This window comes from Lolium perenne, chromosome 1 (genome assembly GCF_019359855.2).
Source record: "Lolium perenne isolate Kyuss_39 chromosome 1, Kyuss_2.0, whole genome shotgun sequence".
Taxonomy (NCBI): Eukaryota; Viridiplantae; Streptophyta; class Magnoliopsida; order Poales; family Poaceae; genus Lolium; species Lolium perenne.
In genome coordinates, this window is record NC_067244.2 from 17,808,643 (window position 1) to 17,834,484 (window position 25,842).

Consider the following 25,842-nt stretch of genomic DNA (forward strand, 5'->3'; position numbering starts at 1 on the left):
CAAATAACAATTTTTCAACGGTGGCAAGTCAAGCATATTATAGATTTTCTTAGGCATAACGGAAATACTTGCACCAAGATCACATAAAGCATTACAATCAAAGTCATTGACCTTCATCTTAATGATTGGCTCCCAACCATCCTCTAGCTTCCTAGGAATAGAAGCTTCGCGTTCTAGTTTCTCTTCTCTAGCTTTTATGAGAGCATTTGTAATATGTTTCGTGAAAGCCAAGTTTATAGCACTAGCATTAGGACTCTTAGCAAGTTTTTGTAAAAACTTTATAACTTCAGAGATGTGGCAATCATCAAAATCCAAACCATTATAATCTAAAGCAATGGGATCATCATCCCCAATGTTGGAAAAAATTTCAGCAGTTTTATCACAGGCAGTTTCAGCAGTTTTAGCAGTTTCAGGCAGTTTTTCGCGCTTTGCATTAGAAGTGGAAACATTGCCAACACCAATTCTTTTACCATTATTAGTAGGAGGTGCAGCAACATGTGGAGCACTAGCATTGCTAGTGGTGGTAATAGTCCAAACTTTAGCTATATTATCTTCTTTTTCATTCTCTTCTCTTTCCCACCTAGCACGCAATTCGGCCATCAATCTTATATTCTCATTAATTTTAACTTGGATGGCATTTGCTGTAGTAAAAATTTTATTATTATGATTTTCATTAGGCATAACTTTCTATTTTAAAAGATCAACATGAGCAGCAAGACTATCGACTTTAGAAGCGAGTATATCAATTTTCCCAAGCTTTTCTTCAACAGATTTGTTAAAGACAGTTTGTGTACTAATAAATTCCTTAAGCATGGCTTCAAGTCCAGGGGGTGTGTTCCTATTATTGTTGTAAGAATTCCCATAAGAATTACCATAGCCGTTGCCATTATTATAAGGATATGGCCTATAGTTGTTACTAGAATTGTTCCGGTAAGCATTGTTGTTGAAATTATTATTTTTAATGAATTTTACATCAACATGTTCTTCTTGAGCAACCAATGAAGCTAACGGAATGTTATTAGGATCAACATTAGTCCTACCATTCACAAGCATAGACATAATAGCATCAATCTTTTCACTCAAGGAAGAGGTTTCTTCGACAGAATTTACCTTCTTACCTTGTGGAGCTCTTTCCGTGTGCCATTCAGAGTAATTAATCATCATATTATCAAGAAGCTTTGTTGCTTCACCAAGAGTGATGGAAGTAAAGGTACCTCCAGCAGCTGAATCCAATAGATTCCGCGAAGAAAAATTCATTCCTGCATAAAAGGTTTGGATGATCATCCAAGTAGTCAGTCCATGGGTTGGGCAGTTTTTAACCAAAGATTTCATTCCTTCCCATGCTTGTGCAACATGCTCATTATCCAATTGTTTAAAATTCATTATGCTACTCCTCAAAGATATAATTTTAGCAGGGGGATAATATCTACCAATAAAAGCATCCTTGCATTTAGTCCATGAATCAATACTATTCTTAGGCAGAGATATCAACCAATCTTTAGCTCTTCCTCTTAATGAGAAAGGAAACAATTTTAATTTTATAATGTCACCATCTACATCTTTATACTTTTGCATTTCACACAATTCAACAAAATTATTGAGATGGGCAGCAGCATCATCAGACCTAACACCAGAAAATTGCTCTCGCATAACAAGATTTAGTAAAGCAGGTTTAATTTCAAAGAATTCTGCTGTAGTAGCAGGTGGAGCAATAGGTGTGCATAAGAAATCATTATTATTTGTGGTTGTGAAGTCACACAACTTAGTATTTTCAGGAGTTCCCATTTAGCAGTAGTAAATAAAGCAAACTAGATAAAGTAAATGCAAGTAACTAATTTTTTTGTGTTTTTGATATAGAGTGCAAGACAGTAAATAAAGTAAAACTAGCAACTAATTTTTTTGTGTTTTGATATAATGCAGCAAACAAAGTAGTAAATAAAATAAAGCAAGACAAAAACAAAGTAAAGAGATTAGGATGTGGAGACTCCCCTTGCAGCGTGTCTTGATCTCCCCGGCAACGGCGCCAGAAAACAGTCTTGATACGCGTACAGCACGCGTCCGTTGGGAACCCCAAGAGGAAGGTGTGATGCGTACAGCGGCAAGTTTTCCCTCAGTAAGAAAGCAAGGTTTATCGAACCAGTAGGAGCCAAGAAGCACGTTGAAGGTTGATGGTGGCGAGATGTAGTGCGGCGCAACACCAGGGATTCCGGCGCCAACGTGGAACCTGCACAACACAACCAAAGTACTTTGCCCCAACGAAACAGCGAGGTTGTCAATCTCACCGGCTTGCTATAACAAAGGATTAGATGTATAGTGTGGATGATGATTGTTTGCAGAAAACAGTAGAACAAGTATTGCAGTAGATTGTATTCGATTAAAAAGAATGGACCGGGGTCCACAGTTCACTAGTGGTGTCTCTCCCATAAGATAAATAGCATGTTGGGTGAACAAATTACAGTTGGGCAATTGACAAATAAAGAGGGCATGACCATGCACATACATGATATGATGAGTATAGTGAGATTTAATTGGGCATTACGACAAAGTACATAGACCGCTATCCAGCATGCATCTATGCCTAAAAAGTCCACCTTCAGGTTATCATCCGAACCCCTTCCAGTATTAGGTTGCAAACAACAGACAATTGCATTAAGTATGGTGCGTAATGTAATCAATAACTACATCCTCGGACATAGCATCAATGTTTTATCCCTAGTGGCAACAGCACATCCACAAACTTAGGGGTTTCTGTCACTCCCCCAGATTCAATAGAGACATGAACCCACTATCGAGCATAAATACTCCCTCTTGGAGTTACAAGCATCAACTTGGCCAAAGCCTTTACTAGTAACGGAGAGCATGCAAGATCATAAACAACACATAGATAGATTGATAATCAACATAACATAGTATTCACTATTCATCGGATCCCAACAAACACAACATATAGCATTACAGATAGATGATCTTGATCATGTTAGGCAGCTCACAAGACCCGACAATGAAGCACAATGAGGAGAAGACAACCATCTAGCTACTGCTATGGACCCATAGTCCAGGGGTAGACTACTCACTCATCACTCCGGAGGCGACCATGGCGGTGAAGAGTCCTCCGGGAGATGATTCCCCTCTCCGGCAGGGTGCCGGAGGCGATCTCCTGAATCCCCCGAGATGGGATTGGCGGTGGCGGCGTCTCTGGAAGGTTTTCCGTATCGTGGCTCTCGGTACTGGGGGTTTCGCGATGAAGACTATTTGTAGGCGGAAGGGCAGGTCAGGGGGCCGCACGAGGGCCCCACACCACAGGCCGGCGCAGCCAAGGCTTGGGCCGCGCCGCCCTGGTGTTTGGCCACCTCGTGGCCCCACTTCGTCTCCTCTTCGGTCTTCTGGAAGCTTCGTGTGAAAATAGGCCCCTGGGCGTTGATTTCGTCCAATTCTGAGAATATTTCCTTACTAGGATTTCTGAAACCAAAAACAATGAGAAAACAAGCGGCTCTTCGGCATCTCGTTAATAGGTTAGTTCCAGAAAATGCATAAATATGACATAAAGTATGCATAAAACATGTAGATATCATCAATAATGTGGCTTGGAACATAAGAAATTATCGATACGTCGGAGACGTATCATGCGTCGCGAGGTAACATGGTAGGAGAGGAAAAGAGGAAAAAGTTGTTTTAGCCATAGCGGTACTACCGGTACCAGGAGCGGTAGTACCGCTACCCCTACTGGTACCGCCCGAGATACCGCTCTGAGTATTGCACGCGGAAATGTCCCACAGAACAGGTTGCAGTACCTTTACGGTACCTTGAGCGGTAGTACCGCTTGAGAGCGCTAGTACCGCCCTCGGTACCGCTTAAAGTACCGTAACGCGTTACGGTAGTACCGCTCTGGTACCGCTTTGGATCCAGTAAGGTCTGGACCCTATTGCGGTACCTCAAGCGGTACCGCGAGCGGTAGTACCGCGATGTGTCCACGTGGACAAGTTCTGTGGGGATTCGAACTCAGAGCGGTAGTACCGCTTCCCAGAAGCGGTATACCGCTTAGGCAAAAACAGCATCCAACGGTTGGATTTGGAGGGACCTATATAAAGGCCCCTTCTTCTCCAGCCCGATTTAGCTCTCCTCTCTCTCTCTCTCTCCTCCATTGTTGCTGAGCTCAAAATTGAGGGGATCTCCTCATCCACCCAACCAATCTTTCTCATACTTTGAGAGGTGGTGGAGGAGACCCCGATCTATCATTCTACCGAGAGAAAGTTCACCAATTCATAGTACTCCTTAGTGGATCTTGGTGGTAGGGTTCCTTTGGTGGAGCATTGGAAGAGTTCCTTTGGTGGAGCATTGGAAGAGTTCCTTTGGTGGAGCATTGGAAGAGTTCCTTTGGTGGAGCATTGGAAGAGTTCCTTTGGTGGAGCATTGGAAGAGTTCCTTTGGTGGAGCATTGGAAGGGTTCCTTTGGTGGAGCAGGGTTCCTAAGGTGGAGCATTGGAGAAGGGTTCCTAAGGTGGAGCATTGGAGATGTGCAGCTATGGAAGCTAGATTGGTGATGTACTAGCTCCATAGGGTGTTGGGAGCATCCTTGTGTGTGGAGCTCGCCCCAACCTTGTGAAGGAATCACCGCCTCGACCGGTGCCTCCGTGGTGCTCTCTCGAGGATAAGGTGAGGCCTTCCTTTGTGGTGTGGCCGTCTAGTCTCTTATGTGAGACTAGCACCTCCTCAACGCAGACGTACTTCCTGTTGTGGAAGGAACTGCGGTAAACAAACCTCGCCTCGCCTCCGCGCCCTCCGGTTGTCTCGCTCCTTACTCTTACTATCTTGTTGTTTCCTTTACTTATTGCACTTGTCCTAGCATCACTGTAGGAACACCACTATTGCTAAAGTTATCACCTTTACCTTCCGTTGCGCTAAAATTGAAAAAGGTTAAAACTTGTCTTAGCGCCATTCACCCCCCCCCCCTCTTGTTCGCTACGATCCATTCAAGTGGTATCAGAGCAAGGTTTTCTTGCTCGGGCTTTACCGCCTAAGAAATGGCCGAACAAGAGGTGGTTGTGAATGGAGTCCTTCCCCGTGAGCAATCATCCCCATCATCAAGTGCCGATAATACTCCGGCTACTTTGAATGACCTCAAGAAATTGGAGTCATCCATTGTATCTCAATTGAAGGCTATGATGATGGAGTTGATTACTGCAAAACCAAACCCCATCATAGATACTAAGAGAGGTGTCAATGTTTCCCCATCACAAGTTAACACTTTCCCTTGTGTTGAGATTGTTGAGCAATCAACAAATTCACATCGGGAAAAGGATCTTGAGGATGTTGACACCTCATCAAAAGGGAAGGATGTATCTCCACCAAGTGATTATGCCGTAAATGTTCCAATACCCATGCCTTGCATATTTACTCATGGTCCACCACCATTACTTGAATCTAATAGCTTTGGTGATTGGAAACTCTTAATGCGTTCTCATGTGCGCAGCACCTCTACCGAGCTTTGGCGTATCATTGAAGAAGGATATTCACCACAAGACCCAATGAACTTGACAAGAAGGGAAGTGGTGTACCATCAACTCAACGCCACACCATCGACATGATTCACTTGGCCATTACTCCCAAGGACCGCGCTCATATTCACTCGCTCAGACCGCCAAGGAAGCTTGGGATGAACTTGACAAGCTCTTCCTTGGAAATGGGAGTATTCAAGGCTCTCATTTTAGTGAAGTAATGACCAATGACTTTGTCATGATAGAGGGAGAATCGTCCGAAGAGATGTACCGGCGCCTTATTGCTCTCGCCATGCAAATGCAAGATCTTGGAGCGACTTTTGTAGATGACCTTTGGATCGAGAAAAAGTTCTACAATGCTCTCCTTCCTTGGAGCGGAAACAAGAAACGAAACTCAAGATCAAGAAACTCTTGCTTCAATTGTCGCGACAAGAGTCACTTCGTTGCGGATTGTCTCTACAAGAGAAGGGACTTAAATGGTGGATACCTCATTCGTAAGAGCAAGTTTAGACCTCTCCCCAAAGGGCTCTCCAAGCTATCCCCCAACAACGACGTCACCAAGATCTCCTCCACCGAGAAGCCTAGAACTAACATGCTTGGAGATGAAGACCAAATTGTGGAAAATGAAGGGCTTGAAAGGAAGAAGGATTTGGAGCTTATCTCTCTCACCCAAGCTTATGAGGAAGAAGTGTGCATGCGTATGACTCATGAAGCTAGTGCTCTTATTCTTGAAGACTTCAACAATTCTCTCATCTCCCAACTCATCAAGGACCGATATTATGCTCTTGGTTGTTTGGACAAGCTCAAGACAAAGAAGGATTATCTTGAAGAAGATCATGAATGGTCAATTGAGGATGTTGCAACCTTTGCCAAGGAGAAAGAAGATGAAGGTCCTAATTCATGTTGTGACAAGCTCCTTGATGAAGTATGCTTCTTGAGAAAACACAATGCAAAACTCTTGGATGTCATTTCAACTCAAGAGGAGGCCTTAGATGAATACTATCGCTTTAGTAAAGAGAAGGTGCAATGTTGTGATCATGAAGAAGAGATTGCCACTCTAAAGAAACACAAGGCCAAGCTAGTCGAAGTGAATGAGAGGCAAAATGAATCCTTGTTGGAGTGGATCCGTTTGAGCAAAGAAAAAGTCACTTGTTGTAACCATGAGGATGAAATTGCGTATCTTAAGAGAAGCAAGGACAAACTTATGGTGATCAAGCTTATGCAAGATGAAGCCATAGAAGAATACAAATGCTCAAGCAAGGATTACATTTGTCGTAATCATGAGGACGACATTGCCACTTTGGAGAGACACACGCATTCACTCTTGAGAAGGAATTCTCTTCTTGAGGAAGCTCTATTGGATCGAGAAGATGAAGCTAACAACTTGAGGTCCGAGATTGAGAGTCTCCAAATTCACATCCAATTCTTGGAAGGATTCATTGGAGCCCACGAGGACTTATGCAATGAAGGAGAAGTGGCAATTATGCCAAAGAAGATAGAGAGAGGAAGAAGGATCAATGAAGCAAAGAATATGAAGATAGGGCCCATTGAAAAATGGCCTCCTATTTCCAACTCTTGATCCATGAAGGGCCTTGCTTTCGGAGATGCTTATTGGGTGGTTATCTTGAAGCCACAAGTCTTATGTCCGGAAGCAAGGAATTCGTTGTCGTCATCAAGTTCTTATATCTATCTCTCTCATGACGACGACACAAGCAAGCTTAAAGGTATTGGAGCCTTGACAAGGTGGTGATCAAGTCCTACCTTGTCAAGACTCTTACATATGTACTCTTTGTTCATTGTTCTACACTCTTGGGTCTTTGTACCTACTATTATGAACATGTAGTGGTCATCTTGTGGAGCTAGTCTCTTCAAGAAGCCACGGCCTAGGACTAATGGAATTTGCTTCTTTGTGTAGAGATTGTGTTTTGTAGGAATTGTGTTGAAAGAAATGAACCATGATGAAGTTTCTCAAACAATTTCAATACAAATTCTATGACATAATCCTTGCAAGAAGAAGCAACAATGGAACGGAGTTTGTGCTCAAGATCTTGGATATCTTCATTGGCAAAGAAGGAATCCACCTTTTGCTCCTAGCCATACTCTTACCCTAACCTCATAGGGTTGCCGGAAGTGAGAAACAAACCTAAGAAGACACTCAAGCATGATGATGGAGTATGAGTCTATTGTGAGGTTTGTGGTATTGAGTGATGAGACATCTCAATGAATATGATAGTTCTTTGGAGGAGGCGAAGTGCTTCTTGTGAGAAAGGAGATGCAATTCCCCCGATTACCATAGGAAGGATGAGTGTTGGCACTCGCCGATCTCAAAAGCTACCTGTTGGGGGGTGACCCCCGGTATGCCAAAGGCATGCCAAACCGGATGGTTTGAGCCATCAAGATACCGGTTTAATGTTTATACCGGAGCACAAAGTTAAGTGTTTGGCTAAGTCAATCTAAGCCGGTATCCCTAAGAGGGGTATACCGGAACCAGGTAAAGAAGACACCGGGCTACCGGTAAGAAAGTACCTGGTAGCACGTCGGCAAGACTGGTCAAAGATTCTCTTCAGAGCTAGAGGACAAAGATGAGCTAAGCAAAGTAGCTTTAAACAAAGCCATGGCGCCAAAGAGGAAGGTGACGCTGAAAGAAGCCGGAGGACGTCAGCCTCCCTGATTAAAGAAGACTCCGGCGTCATCTATGATTAAAGTAACTTTATAAAGTAGTTTGTCTAGTCAAAGATACCATTAGGGTTTCTTGCCCTGTAAGCCACCATCTCCCCTATATAAGGAGAGGGGGCACTGCCCTTTGCGGGCACGGTGAACCTTGTATCCGAAAACCTGTATCCTGTTGAGATCAATGAAGAGAAAGATCTAGAGCAGAGTTCTTCCTTGTGTGTTTCTTCTTCTATCTTTGCCTTTGGCAGAGTTCTTGAGGAAACCATCCGGAAGTTCATCCCATCTAATCACAAACCCTCCCCCGAATCCTCTTGCGCCCATTCGGCCCCAACTTAAGCCATCCCATGGCATCTGCTCGTTCACCACGACGACAGTTGGCACCCACCGTGGGGCATGAAGTGGCGCTTGCTGGAGTTCATATTCGGGCGGGCATCCTCGACGTCGTCGGCCAGCGTACGGTGTCCGCGCTGGTGCAGCGCATCTACTCCATGGATTTCATCAACGACAACGTGGGCTGCTTCGCCAACGGCGGCATCTTCCCCAAGAACGGCCGCATCATCGAGTTCGGCAGCCACCGCGTCTACTTCGGCACTGTCCCTGTGCGCCAGCGCCTTTCGCCGGTGCTGGTGGCGCCGGATCCGCCAAGGTGGCTATGTGCTGGCCGCGCCGCCGGCAGCGTGGAGGTGATGATGGCTGGCGTGGTCGGCACTGGCAAGGAAGCTGTGGATGAAGGTGCTGGGCGTGCGGCATCAAACCGTGCGGCCAAGCCACCGCTGGAGCGCGACACAGGCGTAGCGGGAGCATCGTCCGCGCTACTGGAGACACCGCTCCAAGCGGCAATGAGCGTCCTCGCCACGCCTGATACGTCTCCGACGTATCGATAATTTCTTGTGTTCCATGCCACATTATTGATGATATCTACATGTTTTATGCACACTTTATGTCATATTCGTGCTTTTTCTGGAACTAACCTATTAACAAGATGCCGAAGTGCCAGTTGCTGTTTTCTGCTGTTTTTGGTTTCAGAAATCCTAGTAACGAAATATTCTCGGAATCGGACGAAATCAACGCCCAGGTTCCTATTTTTCCCGGAACCATCCAGAACACCCGAGAGCCGCCAGAGGGAAGCCCTGGGGGCCCCACACCACACCCTGGCGCGGCCAGAGGGGGGGCCGCGCCGCCCTATGGTGTGGTGGCCCCAGGCCCCCTCCGAGGCTGCCCTTCCGCCTATTTAAAGCCTCCGTCGCGAAAACCCTAGGACGTTCGACGAAACCCACAGAAACCTTCCAGAGCCGCCGCCATCGCGAAGCCAAGATCTGGGGGACAGGAGTCTCTGTTCCGGCACGCCGCCGGGACGGGGAAGTGCCCCCGGAAGGCTTCTCCATCGACACCGCTGCCATCTCCACCGCCATCTTCATCACCGCTGCTGCTCCCATGAGGAGGGAGTAGTTCTCCATCGAGGCTCGGGGCTGTACCGGTAGCTATGTGGTTAATCTCTCTCCTATGTACTTCAATACAATGATCTCATGAGCTGCTTAACATGATTGAGATCCATATGATGAGCTTTGTATCGCTACTAGTTGTGTGCTACTCATGTGATGTTATTAAAGTAGTCTATTCCTCCTGCATGGTGTAAAGGTGACTAGTGTGTGCACCATGTGGTTCTTGTCGTAGGCTATGATCATGATCTCTTGTAGATTGTGGAGTTAATTATCATTATGATAGTATTGATGTGATCTATTCCTCCTTCATAGTGTAATGTGGGCAGTGTGTGCACTATGTTAGTTCTTGGTTTATTTTGCAATGATCTATTATGCTCTAAGGTTATTTAAATATGAACATTATTGTGGAGCTTGTTAACTCCGGCATTGAGGGTTCGTGTAATCCTACGCAATGTGTTCATCATCCAACAAAAGAGTGTATGTAGCACATATGAGAAAGAGTTATTTATTATGCGATCAATGTTGTGAGTGTCCACTAGTGAAAGTATGATCCCTAGGCCTTGTTCCTAAATACTGCTATCGCTGCTTGTTTACTGTTTTACTGTGTTACTACTGCTGCAATACTACCACCATCACTACGCGCCAGCAAGCACTTTTCTGGCACCGTTGCTACTGCTCATATATATTCATACCACCTGTATTTCACTATCTCTTCGCCGAACTAGTGCACCTATTAGGTGTGTTGGGGACACAAGAGACTTCTTGCTTTGTGGTTGCAGGGTTGCATGAGAGGGATATCTTTGACCTCTTCCTCCCTGAGTTCGATAAACCTTGGGTGATCCACTTAAGGGAAAACTTGCTGCTGTTCTACAAACCTCTGCTCTTGGAGGCCCAACACTGTCTACAGGAAAAGGAGGGCGCGTAGACATAAAGCTATTTTCTGGCGCCGTTGCCGGGGACCTGAAGGAACAAGCTTTCCTCCCTCGTCAACCACGCGCCAGTCCTGGATAGCATCAAGTATTTTCTGGCGCCGTTGCCGGGGAGGAAAGGTAAAAGGTACTCACACTCCGGATCTCGGCTACTAAGCTATTTTCCAGCGCCGTAAGTACTCAAAGCTCTTTCCTTTAGATCCTGCAATTGCATCTTTTTGTTTCTTGTTTACACTAGTTTGGCATAATGGACAAGAATGAGCTTCTATTTCTATTTCCTGATTTAAAACATGGATTGTTTGATGCGAAAATTAAAAAACCTATGGAATCTCATTTGCATGCTGGTAGTAATATTAGTATGAACGCTTTGAACACCATTGTTGATAATATAGAAAGTTCTAAGCTTGGGGAAGCTGGTTTTCATGATCTTTTTAGTCCCCCAAGCATTGAGGAGAAAATTTTCTTTGATGATACTTTGCCTCCCATATATGATGATTATAATGATAGTGGTCTTTTGGTGCCACCTACTATGGAGAGTAAATTTTGTTGTGATTATACTATGCCTCCTACACTTGATGAGAATAATAATGATAGCTACTTTGTTGAATTTGCTCCCACTACAACTAATAAGAATGATTATGCTTATGTGGAGAGTAATGATACTTTTATGCATGAGAATAAGAATGCTTTATGTGATAGTTATATTGTTGAGTTCGCTCATGACACTACTGAAAGTTATTATGAGAGAGGAAAATATGATTGTAGAAATTTTTATGTTACTAAAATACCTCTCTATGTGCTGAAATTTTTGAAGCTACACTTGTTTTATCTTTCTATGCTTGTTGCATTATGCTTCTTGAACTTGTTTATTTACAAGATTCTTATGCATAGGAAGCATGTTAGACTTAAATGTGTTTTTAATTTGCCTCTTGATGCTCTCTTTTGCTTCAACTACTATTTCTTGCGAGTGCATCATTAAAACTGCTGAGCCCATCTTAATGGCTATAAAGAAAGAACTTCTTGGGAGATAACCCATGTGTTATTTTGCTACAGTACTTTGTTTTATATTTGTGTCTTGGAAGTTGTTTACTACTGTAGCAACCTCTCCTTATCTTAGTTTAGTGTTTTATTGTGCCAAGTAAAGTCGTTGATAGAAAAGTTCATACTAGATTTGGATTACTGCGCAGAAACAGATTTCTTTGCTGTCACGAATCTGGGCCTAATTCTCTGTAGTAACTCAGAAAATTATGCCAATTTACTTGAGTGATCCTCAGATATGTACGCAACTTTCATTCAATTTGAGCATTTTCATCTGAGCAAGTCTGGTGCCATTTTAAAATTCGTCTTTACGGACTGTTCTGTTTTGACAGATTCTGCCTTTTATTTCGCATTGCTTCTTTTGCTATGTGGGATGGATTTCTTTGTTCGATTAATGTCTAGTAGCTTTATGCAATGTCCAGAAGTGTTAAGAATGATTGTGTCACCTCTGAACATGTTAATTTTTATTGTGCACTAACCCTCTAATGAGTTGTTTCGAGTTTGGTGTGGAGGAAGTTTTCAAGGGTCAAGAGAGGAGGATGATATACTATGATCAAGAAGAGTGAAAAGTCTAAGCTTGGGGATGCCCCGGTGGTTCATCCCTGCATATTTCAAGAAGACTCAAGCATCTAAGCTTGGGGATGCCCAAGGCATCCCCTTCTTCATCGACAACATTATCAGGTTCCTCCCCTGAAACTATATTTTTATTCTGTCACATCTTATGTGCTTTGCTTGGAGCGTCGGTTTGTTTTTATTTTTGCTTTGTTTGAATAAGATCATGCTTGTGTGGGAGAGAGACATGCTCCGCTGGTTCGTATGAACACATGTGTTCTTAGCTCTTAATGTTCATGGCGAAGGTTGAAACTGCTTCGTTAATTGTTATATGGTTGGAATTGGAAAATGATACATGTAGTAATTGCTATAATGTCTTGGATAATGTGATACTTGGCAATTGTTGTGCTCATGTTTAAGCTCTTGCATCATATGCTTTGCACCTATTAATGAAGAAATACATAGAGCATGCTAAAATTTGGTTTGCATATTTGGTCTCTCTAAAGTCTAGATAATTTCTAGTATTGAGTTTTGAACAACAAGGAAGACGGTGTAGAGTCTTATAATGTTTACAATATGTCTTTTATGTGAGTTTTGCTGCACCGCTTCATCCTTGTGTTTGTTTCAAATAGCCTTGCTAGCCTAAACCTTGTATCCAGAGGGAATACTTCTCATGCATCCAAAATACTTGAGCCAACCACTATGCCATTTGTGTCCACCATACCTACCTACTACATGGTATTTCTCCGCCATTCCAAAGTAAATTGCTTGAGTGCTACCTTTAAAATTCCATCATTCACCTTTGCAATATATAGCTCATGGGACAAATAGCTTAAAAACTATTGTGGTATTGAATATGTACTTATGCATTTTATATCTTATTAAGTTGCTTGTTGTGCGATAACCATGTTTCTGGGGACGCCATCAACTATTCTTTGTTGAATATCATGTGAGTTGCTATGCATGTTCGTCTTGTCTGAAGTAAGAGAGATCTACCACCTTATGGTTAAGCATGCATATTGTTAGAGAAGAACATTGGGCCGCTAACTAAAGCCATGATTCATGGTGGAAGTTTCAGTTTTGGACATATATCCTCAATCTCATATGAGAAAATTATTAATTGTTGTTACATGCTTATGCATAAAAGAGGAGTCCATTATCTGTTGTCTATGTTGTCCCGGTATGGATGTCTAAGTTGAGAATAATCAATAGCGAGAAATCCAATGCGAGCTTTCTCCTTAGACCTTTGTACAGGCGGCATAGAGGTACCCCTTTGTGACACTTGGTTAAAACATGTGCATTGTGATGATCCGGTAGTCCAAGCTAATTAGGACAAGGTGCGGGCACTATTAGTATACTATGCATGAGGCTTGCAACTTGTAAGATATAATTTACATGATACATATGCTTTATTACTACCATTGACAAAATTGTTTCATGTTTCCAAAATCAAAGCTCTAGCACAAATATAGCAATCGATGCTTTTCCTCTATGGAGGACCATTCTTTTACTTTCATTGTTGAGTCAGTTCACCTATTTTTCTCCACCTCAAGAAGCAAACACTTGTGTGAACTGTGCATTGATTCCTACATATTTTCATATTGCACTTATTATATTACTCTATGTTGACAATATCCATGAGATATACATGTTACAAGTTGAAAGCAACCGCTGAAACTTAATCTTCCTTTGTGTTGTTTCAATACCTTTACTTTGAATTATTGCTTTATGAGTTAACTCTTATGCAAGATTTATTGATGCTTGTCTTGAAGTACTATTCATGAAAAGTCTTTGCTATATGATTCACTTGTTTACTCATGTCATATACATTGTTTTGATCGCTGCATTCACTACATATGCTTTACAAATAGTATGATCAAGGTTATGATGGCATGTCACTCCAGAAATTATCTGTGTTATCGTTTTACCTGCTCGGGACGAGCAGAACTAAGCTTGGGGATGCTGATACGTCTCCGACGTATCGATAATTTCTTGTGTTCCATGCCACATTATTGATGATATCTACATGTTTTATGCACACTTTATGTCATATTCGTGCATTTTCTGGAACTAACCTATTAACAAGATGCCGAAGTGCCAGTTGCTGTTTTCTGCTGTTTTTGGTTTCAGAAATCCTAGTAACGAAATATTCTCGGAATCGTACGAAATCAACGCCCAGGTTCCTATTTTTCCCGGAACCATCCAGAACACCCGAGAGCCGCCAGAGGGAAGCCCTGGGGGCCCCACACCACACCCGGGCGCGGCCAGAGGGGGGGCCACGCCGCCCTATGGTGTGGTGGCCCCAGGCCCCCTCCGAGGCTGCCCTTCTGCCTATATAAAGCCTCCGTCGCGAAAACCCTAGGACGTTCGACGAAACCCACAGAAACCTTCCAGAGCCGCCGCCATCGCGAAGCCAAGATCTGGGGGACAGGAGTCTCTGTTCCGGCACGCCGCCGGGACGGGGAAGTGCCCCCGGAAGGCTTCTCCATCGACACCGCTGCCATCTCCACCGCCATCTTCATCACCGCTGCTGCTCCCATGAGGAGGGAGTAGTTCTCCATCGAGGCTCGGGGCTGTACCGGTAGCTATGTGGTTAATCTCTCTCCTATGTACTTCAATACAATGATCTCATGAGCTGCTTAACATGATTGAGATCCATATGATGAGCTTTGTATCGCTACTAGTTGTGTGCTACTCATGTGATGTTATTAAAGTAGTCTATTCCTCCTGCATGGTGTAAAGGTGACTAGTGTGTGCACCATGTGGTTCTTGTCGTAGGCTATGATCATGATCTCTTGTAGATTGTGGAGTTAATTATCATTATGATAGTATTGATGTGATCTATTCCTCCTTCATAGTGTAATGTGGGCAGTGTGTGCACTATGTTAGTTCTTGGTTTATTTTGCAATGATCTATTATGCTCTAAGGTTATTTAAATATGAACATTATTGTGGAGCTTGTTAACTCCGGCATTGAGGGTTCGTGTAATCCTACGCAATGTGTTCATCATCCAACAAAAGAGTGTATGTAGCACATATGAGAAAGAGTTATTTATTATGCGATCAATGTTGAGAGTGTCCACTAGTGAAAGTATGATCCCTAGGCCTTGTTCCTAAATACTGCTATCGCTGCTTGTTTACTGTTTTACTGTGTTACTACTGCTGCAATACTACCACCATCACTACGCGCCAGCAAGCACTTTTCTGGCACCGTTGCTACTGCTCATATATATTCATACCACCTGTATTTCACTATCTCTTCGCCGAACTAGTGCACCTATTAGGTGTGTTGGGGACACAAGAGACTTCTTGCTTTGTGGTTGCAGGGTTGCATGAGAGGGATATCTTTGACCTCTTCCTCCCTGAGTTCGATAAACCTTGGGTGATCCACTTAAGGAAAAACTTGCTGCTGTTCTACAAACCTCTGCTCTTGGAGGCCCAACACTGTCTACAGGAAAAGGAGGGGGCGTAGACATCAAGCTATTTTCTGGCGCCGTTGCCGGGGACCTGAAGGAACAAGCTTTCCTCCCTCGTCAACCACGCGCTCATGGCTTTGCTTCAGTTAGCGCTCATGCTGCTAGGATACCGGAAAACAGGCTTAATGCTCGCAATCTAGATCAGGATTTGCGTAAGGAAATTCTTGCAGGCAAAAGTATCTCTGCATCTGTGAGCATCGTAGAGAAACCTAAGTACAGTAGCCCGGATAGAACTATAAAAGCTGCTAAGGCTGCGGTAGAGCTATGTGAATCGCTTTTCGGGGACGCTCTGGCAAAACAACAAGAGCGCGTCTGGGAGCTGCTTGAAACCATCGAGCAGCAGAACACTGAGCAGCTTGCTAAGCTGAACAAGGCTGTGGCTTCAAAATCCGCGCGTTCAACATAGAATGCCGGTAGCAAGTCCCATGGGCAGGCCTCGTCCCCCCCATCCGGACAGAAGAAGAGAAAAAGAGATGAATGCACAGCAGATGACTGTGTATGGTCCGGTTCTTGCCGGAAAGCAACAAGCCGGGCAACACGATGCCGGTAGAAAAAGCCAAGGGGCAAACAGAGGCTACGCCAAAGGAGGCTATGCCGGAAACAATCATGCCGGTAAACACGAAACGGGGCAAAATTATCGAGCTGCAAGGGCAGTCTATGATGAGGAGGAAATGCTTCCCCCGAGGTACCGGCAGGCAAGGGCCGCGGTACCGGATTTTTATGATGAGGCTGATTCAACAAGACCCACAGCATACCGAAACCCATTGGGAGAACGCCTGGGAGAAAGATACCTGCCAGAACGGGATGCGAGGCACCGTCTGGATAGAGTATATTTGTCGGAAATGATCGAGGCAGAAGGTCCTCCGGGCCCAAAATGTTTTGGACCAAGGATCATGAAAGAGGGACCACCAGTTCGCAACTTCCAGTTGCCCCGTGACACGAAAACGTATGATGGCACCACTAAGCCGGAAGACTGGCTCGCGGATTACGTGACCGCGGTATACGTCGCTGGTGGCGGAGGAACCGTAGCTGGAGGAGGAAACCGGCGTTGGGCCGTGAGAATCATACCATCATTCTTGGTGGGACCAGCGCGAATCTGGCTGAACAACTTGCCGGCAGGAAGCATAAACGGTTGGTTGGACTTTGAGGAGGCTTTTGTAAGTAACTTCAGCAGCACGTACCGGAGGCCAAACAGGCCGCAGCAGCTCGCCTTGTGCGTACAACGCCCAAATGAAACAGACCGGGATTACCTGGCCCGGTCGAACACCACAAGGAACTCATGTGAAGGGCTGATAGAGGCGCAAGCCATTGCTTGGTTTAGTAGTGGGTGCAGAAGAGGTTCGCCGTTGTGGCAAAAGCTGCAGCGGAACATGCCGGTAACTCTGGCGGAAATGATACGTGTGGCAGATAACTATGCATTGGGAGACCCATTGCAACCGGCAGTACAAGCTGAGCCGGAACAATCAAACCCGCCTCAGCGGCGCCAAGAGCAACACCGGGATAACCGGAACAACAAAAGAAGGGAAGATTTCCCGGAGCGAAGATACGGTCCGCAGCAAGTTGGTGCTGTACAAGAGAACTCTAAGGCCAGCGGCAGTTAGAGGCAAAGAACCGGATCGCAGCCGTGGGCGGGTCCTAAGAAACAATGGGTCGAAAAGAAACCCTGGGGCCAGAAAAAGAATTGGCAGGAACCTGTGAAGTACACCATGGAAGCAGCGATGGATCAACCTTGCCGGTGGCACACACCAAATCTGGCTCACCCGTCAAATCATCTGACGAAGGATTGTTCTTGGACCAAGTACTTGATGCTCAAGGGAGCAGTAAAAGATGCGCAAGCACAAGGGTGCTCCACCATGCAACCACCATCTCAAGATATGCTACGTCAGCATCAACTACCACCACCGTCGCCGCTTACCGGAGCAAATGCTTTACCGGTACAGCCTCAGCCAAACCGGCAACAGCAGTACCAGCAAGTTCACCAGGTGGGAGAAGGCAATGGCCAACCACCTCCACCGGCACCTTTGGGCCGGAATGTTTACCATGATCCAGATATGTGCTGCGTTGTGTTCGTCACTGAGCCGACCGACAGACAAAGCCTGCATCGCCGTTCTATGGAAGTGAACGTTGTGATGCCGGCAGTGCCAAAATACATGTTGTGGTCAGATCAGGAGATCTCCTGGTCGTTCAAGGATCACCCCAAGGTAATGCCTAATCCGGGTGGTTATGCTCTTGTCCTGGACCCAATCATGCAAGGGCCAAACGCTCGAGTCAAGTTCAGCAAGGTGCTGATAGACAATGGGAGCAGCATAAACATCATGTACCGGCACACCATGCATATGCTGGGCATAACAGAAAACATGCTCCAGCCAACTCGTACAACTTTCCACGGAATCGTTTCGGGCTTGTCCTGCGCACCGGTTGGAAAAGTCCGGGTGGGTGTGTCGTTCGGAGGACGTGACAATTGCCGGGTTGAAAACCTTGATTTCGAGGTGGTGGACTTGGATAGTCCTTACCATGTGTTGCTGGGGAGACCGGCATTGGCTGCTTTCATGGCCTCAACTCACACGGCCTATCTCAAGATGAAGATGCCGGCACCTCGTGGACCCTTAACTGTGGTGGGAAATTACAAAGTCTCGCTGGAAACTGCTTCCGCCGGATCAAACCTGGCAGAATCGCTGGTGATTGTAGAGAAAAAGAAGAGGATGCAAACTGCAGTTGCGCTGGCTCAGTCCTCACAGCTGAGCTTAGCGGCAATGAGTGCGAACTTGGGCACACCGGCATTCAAGCCGACAAAAGAAACAAAGGACATTGCGCTGGATCCGGCTTACCCTGAGCGCACCGTTCGTATCGGTGCCGGCATGAATGAGGCATAGGAAAGCGCGATCGTCAGCTTCCTCCGTGAGAATCGGAATATCTTTGCTTGGTCTACTGATGACTTGGTAGGTGTTCCGAGGGAGCTGGCTGAGCACTCTTTAAATGTCTGAAAAGATGCTAAGCCGGTAAGGCAGCCGCTGCGCCGGTTTGCTGAAGACAGGAGAAAGATCATTGGAGAAGAGGTGACAAAGCTGTTGGTTGCCGGTTTCATTGTGGAAGTGATGCATACTGAGTGGCTAGCCAATCCAGTGCTGGTCGAAAAGAAGAAAGAAGAGAACCAAGAAGCAAAAGCTCCAATGGTGTGGCGCATGTGCATCGACTACACCAACCTGAACAAAGCATGCCCGAAAGACCCTTTCCCTTTGCCCTGGATCGATCAAGTGATTGATTCCACTGCTGGGTGTGAGCTGTTGTCTTTCCTGGATGCTTATTCCAGTTTCCACCAAATCCCCCTGAAAAAGGAAGATCAAATAAAAACTGCGTTCATTACCCCTCACGTGGCTTATTGCTATGTCACTATGCCTTTTGATTTGCGCAACGCTGGTGCAACGTACCAGTGCTGTATGCAAAAATGCTTGTTTGATCAAATTGGAAAGAATGGCAAGTCTATGTGGACGATGTAGTAGTAAAAACTAAGGTAAAAGAAACCTTAATCAATGACCTCTGGCAAACATTTGATAACTTGAGAAAATTCCGGATGAAACTCAATCCGGCAAAATGCACCTTCGGTGTTCCCGCCGGCAAACTGCTTGGCTTTCTCGTATCAAGCCGGGGCATTGAGGTTAATCCGGTAAAAATCCGGGCAATCGAAAGAATGACTATACCGCGCGATCTCAAGGACGTGCAAAATTTTACCAAAAGCTTAACATCGCTAAGCCGGTTCATAAGCAGGTTGGGAGAAAAAGCTTTGCCGCTCTATGCTTTCATGAAAAAATCCGATAAGTTCGTCTGGACCCCTCAGGCAGACGCGGCGTTTAAAGAGTTAAAAACAATGCTGGCCACAGCGCCTATACTGGCTTCGCCTCTAGAAAGAGAGCCTGTGCTATTATACATAGCAGCAACAAACCGGGTTGTGAGTGTAGTGGTTGTAGTTGAAAGAGAAGAGGAAGGAAAAAACCGTGCAGAGGCCGGTATACTACCTGAGCGAGGTGCTCTCCCTCTCAAAACAAAACTACCCGCACTTCCAGAAAATGACTTATGGCGTGTTCATGGCCGCCACAAAGCTAAAGCATTACTTTGAAGAGCACCCTATGAAAGTGGTGAGTGAGGCACCCATCTCCGATATCATGTGCAACAAAGATGCTAGCAGTAGGATTGCAAAGTGGGCAATCCAGATATCACCATATGTACCGGTGTATGAAAGAACAGATGCCATAAAATCGCAAGCTTTGGCTGATTTCCTTGTTGATTGGGCGGAAATGCAATACAAGCCGCCGGACCAAAAATACAATACTGGAAGATGCCTTTGACGGATCCAAACTCAAAGAGGGTTTAGGTGCCGGTGTGGTGCTTACCTCACCTAAGGGAGATCATCTCCGGTATGTTTTGCAAGTGCATTTCAGGGCATCCAACAATGTCGCTGAGTACAAGGCTCTGATCCATGGACTTAAGGTCGCAAAAGAAATCGGTGCACACCGGATCATTTGCTATGGAGAATCAGATCTCGTGGTGCAACAATGTTCCGGCGATTGGGATGCAAAGGATGCAAACATGGCTTCGTACCGGTTTCACGTGCAAAAGATTGTCGGCTTCTTTGAAGGCTGTGAGTTTCACCATGTGCCACGAGCGGAAAATGTGGCCGCGGATGCTTTGTCCAAGCTGGGCTCATCTAGGCAAGGAATTCCTCTCGAAATAGCCTTGGCACACTTAAGAGTACCATCGATCAAACCAAGCCCGGAATCGGAATCAATTTTCTTACCGGAATCACATGTAGTACCTATGGATATTGATGAAGGGAACCCGGGGACTGTTTCGGCAAACTCGGGGACTGTTCCGGCAAGCTCGGGGACTGTTCCGGTAAGCTCGGGGACTGCTGCGGCCATACCGGAAGAAACAGTGTTGGTGGATAACATGGAGATAGACGTACCAGTATTTCTGGTTCGAGAGGCACCATCTTGGGTTAAACCTATTAAGGAATACCTGATCAATGGCACCTTGCCGGATGACGAAAATGAGTCCAGAAGGATCCAGAGGAAATCCAAAGCATACACCATCATCAATGGCGAGGTGTACAAGAGAAGTGTTACCGGTGTCCTTCAAAGATGTGTGGAACCGGAAGAGGGAAAAGAAATGCTTGCAGAAATTCACCAAGGGGAATGTGGGCACCACGCCTCCTCAAGGGCGTTGGTAGCAAAAGTGTTCTGGCATGGTGATGCGTGTGGTTGACACGTCCGTTGGGAACCCCAAGAGGAAGGTGTGATGCGCACAGCGGCAAGTTTCCCTCAGTAAGAAACCAAGGTTTAATCGGACCAGTAGGAGTCAAGAAGCACGTTGAAGGTTGATGGCGGCGGGATGTAGTGCGGCGCAACACCAGGGATTTCGGCGCCAACGTGGAACCTGCACAACACAACCAAAGTACTTTGCCCCAACGAAACAGTGAGGTTGTCAATCTCACCGGCTTGCTGTAACAAAGGATTAACCGTATTGTGTGGAAGATGATTGTTTGCAGAAAACAGTAGAACAAGTATTGCAGTAGATTGTATTTCAGTAAAGAGAATTGGACCGGGGTCCACAGTTCACTAGAGGTGTCTCTCCCATAAAACAAGCAGCATGTTGGGTGAACAAATTACAGTTGGGCAATTGACAAATAAAGAGGGCATGACCATGCACATACATATCATGATGAGTATAGTGAGATTTAATTGGGCATTACGACAAAGTACATAGACCGCCATCCAACTGCATCTATGCCTAAAAAGTCCACCTTCAGGTTATCATCCGAACCCCCTCCAGTATTAAGTTGCAAAGCAACAGACAATTGCATTAAGTATGGTGCGTAATGTAATCAACAACTACATCCTTAGACATAGCATCAATGTTTTATCCCTAGTGGCAACAGCACAACACAACCTTAGAACTTTCTCGTCACTTGTCCTGTGTCAATGCAGGCATGAACCCACTATCGAGCATAAATACTCCCTCTTGGAGTTACAAGCATCTACTTGGCCAGAGCATCTACTAGTAACGGAGAGCATGCAAGATCATAAACAACACATAGATATAACTTTGATAATCAACATAACAAGTAGTCTCTATTCATCGGATCCCAACAAACGCAACATATAGAATTACAGATAGATGATCTTGATCATGTTAGGCAGCTCACAAGATCCGACAATGATAGCACAATGGGGAGAAGACAACCATCTAGCTACTGCTATGGACCCATAGTCCAGGGGTAGACTACTCACACATCACTCCGGAGGTGACCATGGCGGCGTAGAGTCCTCCGGGAGATGATTCCCCTCTCCGGCAGGGTGCCGGAGGCGATCTCCTGGATCCCCCGAGATGGGATCGGCGTTGGCGGCGTCTCTGGAAGGTTTTCCGTATCGTGGCTCTCGGTACTGGGGGTTTCGTCACGGAGGCTTTAAGTAGGCGGAAGGGCAAGTCAGGAGGGGGCACGAGGGCCCCACACCACAGGCCGGCGCGGCCAAGGGGGGGCCGCGCTGCCCTACGGTTTGGGCACCCCGTGGCCCCACTTCGTTTCGTCTTCGGTCTTCTGGAAGCTTCGTGGCAAAATAGGCCCCTGGGCGTTGATTTCGTCCAATTCCGAGAATATTTCGTTACTAGGATTTCTGAAACCAAAAACAGCAGAAAACAGCATCTGGCACTTCGGCATCTTGTTAATAGGTTAGTTCCAGAAAATGCACGAATATGACATAAAGTGTGCATAAAACATGTAGATAACATCAATAAAAGTGGCATGGAACATAAGAAATTATCGATACGTCGGAGACGTATCAGCATCCCCAAGCTTAGTTCTGCTCGTCCCGAGCAGGTAAAACGATAACACAGATAATTTCTGGAGTGACATGCCATCATAACCTTGATCATACTATTTGTAAAGCATATGTAGTGAATGCAGCGATCAAAACAATGTATATGACATGAGTAAACAAGTGAATCATAAAGCAAAGACTTTTCATGAATAGCACTTCAAGACAAGCATCAATAAGTCTTGCATAAGAGTAAACTCATAAAGCAATAATTCAAAGTAAAGGTATTGAAGCAACACAAAAGAAGATTAAGTTTCAGCGGTTGCTTTCAACTTGTAACATGTATATCTCATGGATATTGTCAACATAGAGTAATATAATAAGTGCAATAAGCAAGTATGTAGGAATCAATGCACAGTTCACACAAGTGTTTGCTTCTTGAGGTGGAGAGAAATAGGTGAACTGACTCAACATTGAAAGTAAAAGAATTGTCCTCCATAGAGGAAAAGCATCGATTGCTATATTTGTGCTAGAGCTTTGATTTTGAAAACATGAAACAATTTTGTCAACGGTAGTAATAAAGCATATGTATCATGTAAATTATATCTTATAAGTTGCAAGCCTCATGCATAGTACACTAATAGTGCCCGCACCTTGTCCTAATTAGCTTGGACTACCGGATCATCACAATGCACATGTTTTAACCAAGTGTCACAAAGGGGTACCTCTATGCCGCATGTACAAAGGTCTAAGGAGAAAGCTCGCATTGGATTTCTCGCTATTGATTATTCTTCAACTTAGACATCCATACCGGGACAACATAGACAACAGATAATGGACTCCTCTTTTATGCATAAGCATGTAACAACAATTAATAATTTTCTCATTTGAGATTGAGGATATATGTCCAAAACTGAAACTTCCACCATGGATCATGGCTTTAGTTAGCGGCCCAATGTTCTTCTCTAACAATATGCATGCTTAACCATAGGGTGGTAGATCGCTCTTACTTCAGACAAGACGAACATGCATAGCAACTCACATGAAATTCAACAAAGAGTAGTTGATGGCGTCCCCAGTGAACATGGTTATCGCACAACAAGCAACTTAATAAGAGATAAAGTGCATAATTACATATTCAATACCACAATAGTTTTTAAGCTATTTGTCCCATGAGCTATATATTGCAAAGGTGAATGATGGAATTTTAAAGGTAGCACTCAAGCAATTTACTTTGGAATGGCGGAAAATACCATGTAGTAGGTAGGTATGGTGGACACAAATGGCATAGTGGTTGGCTCAAGTATTTTGGATGCATGAGAAATATTCCCTCTCGATACAAGGTTTAGGCTAGCAAGGCTTATTTGAAACAAACACAAGGATGAACCGGTGCAGCAAAACTCACATAAAATACATATTGAAAACATTATAAGACTCTACACCGTCTTCCTTGTTGTTCAAACTCAATACTAGAAATTATCTAGACCTTAGAGAAACCAAATATGCAAACCAAATTTTAGCATGCTCTATGTATTTCTTCATTAATGGGTGCAAAGCATATGATGCAAGAGCTTAATCATGAGCACAACAATTGCCAAGTATCACATTACCCAAGACATTAATAGCAATTACTACATGTATCATTTTCCAATTCCAACCATATAACAATTTAACGAAGGAGAAACTTCGCCATGAATACTATGAGTAGAAACCAAGGACATACTTGTCCATATGCTACAGCGGAGCGTGTCTCTCTCCCATAAAGTGAATGCTAGGATCCATTTTATTCAAACAAAACAAAAACAAAAACAAACCGACGCTACAAGAAAAGCACATAAGATGTGATGGAATAAAAATATAGTTTCAGGGGAGGAACCTGATAATGTTGTCGATGAAGAAGGGGATGCCTTGGGCATCCCCAAGCTTAGACGCTTGAGTCTTCTTGATATATGCAGGGGTGAACCACCGGGGCATCCCCAAGCTTAGAGCTTTCACTCTCCTTGATCATGTTGCATCATACTCCTCTCTTGATCCTTGAAAACTTCCTCCACACCAAACTCGAAACAACTTATTAGAGGGTTAGTGCACAATAAAAATTAACATATTCAGAGGTGACACAATCATTCTTAACACTTCTGGACATTGCATAATGCTACTGGACATTAATGGATCAAAGAAATTCATCCAACATAGCAAAAGAGGCAATGCGAAATAAAAGGCAGAATCTGTCAAAACAGAACAGTTCGTATTGACGAATTTTAAAATGGCACCAGACTTCCTCAAATGAAAATGCTCAAATTGAATGAAAGTTGCGTACATATCTGAGGATCACTCATGTAAATTGGTATAATTTTCTGAGTTACCTACAGGGGAAAACAGCCCAGATTCGTGACAGCAAAGAAATCTGTTTCTGCGCAGTAATCCAAATCTAGTACTTACTTTTCTATCAACGGCTTTACTTGGCACAACAAAACACAAAACTAAGATAAGGAGAGGTTGCTACAGTAGTAAACAACTTCCAAGACACAAAATAAAAACAAAGTACTGTAGGTAAAACATGGGTTGTCTCCCATAAGCGCTTTTCTTTAACGCCTTTCAGCTAGGCGCAGAAAGTGTGTATCAAGTATTATCAAGAGAGTGGTGTATCGTTATTATGAGCTCCCCCATCCGCAGTGGTACTAAGGGCTTTGTCAATTTTAGGCCTATAATAATACTTCTTTGGTTTAGGCACTTTAGAGACATACATAAACTTTTGCTCCTTACCCACATAAGCTTTCTCCTTATATTTAAGAGAAGAAAATGTTGAACCCAAGGTTCCCATAGCTTTTTCAAGTTCATCAATCCTATTGATTTGATCATCATGGACAACACAAGTTCCTAGGACACTAATTCTTTCATCAATTCCTCCTAAGGATTTATCAAGTTCATCAGTTTTATCAAGTAACATTTCCAATTCAGCTTCAATACTTGGAAAAATTTTCTCTATGGTTTCCAATTTTTTCATAACATCTTCAAGAGAGATTTCAGTTTTAACTTTATCAACAGGGGGTATTCCAAATAAACTCTCAATAATGCAACTAGCTTCTAATGCAGGAGTACTTAGGAAGTCACCTTTTGCGAGACTATCAAGAACATATCTATTCCAGCTAGAGATACCAACATAAAAATTCCTGAGTAAAATAATGGTGGAGTGTTTCTTAGTGCATCTATTATGGGCATCACTAATTCTATACCAAGCATCTCTCAAACATTCTCCCCCTCGTTGCTTAAACGTACGAACTTCACCTTCAGGATTACTCATTTTAGTAGTAGTAAATAAAGCAAACTAGATAAAGTAAATGCAAGTAAACTAATTTTTTTGTGTTTTCGATATAGCAAACAAGATAGCAAGTAAAGTAAAACTAGCAACTAATTTTTTTGTATTTTGAT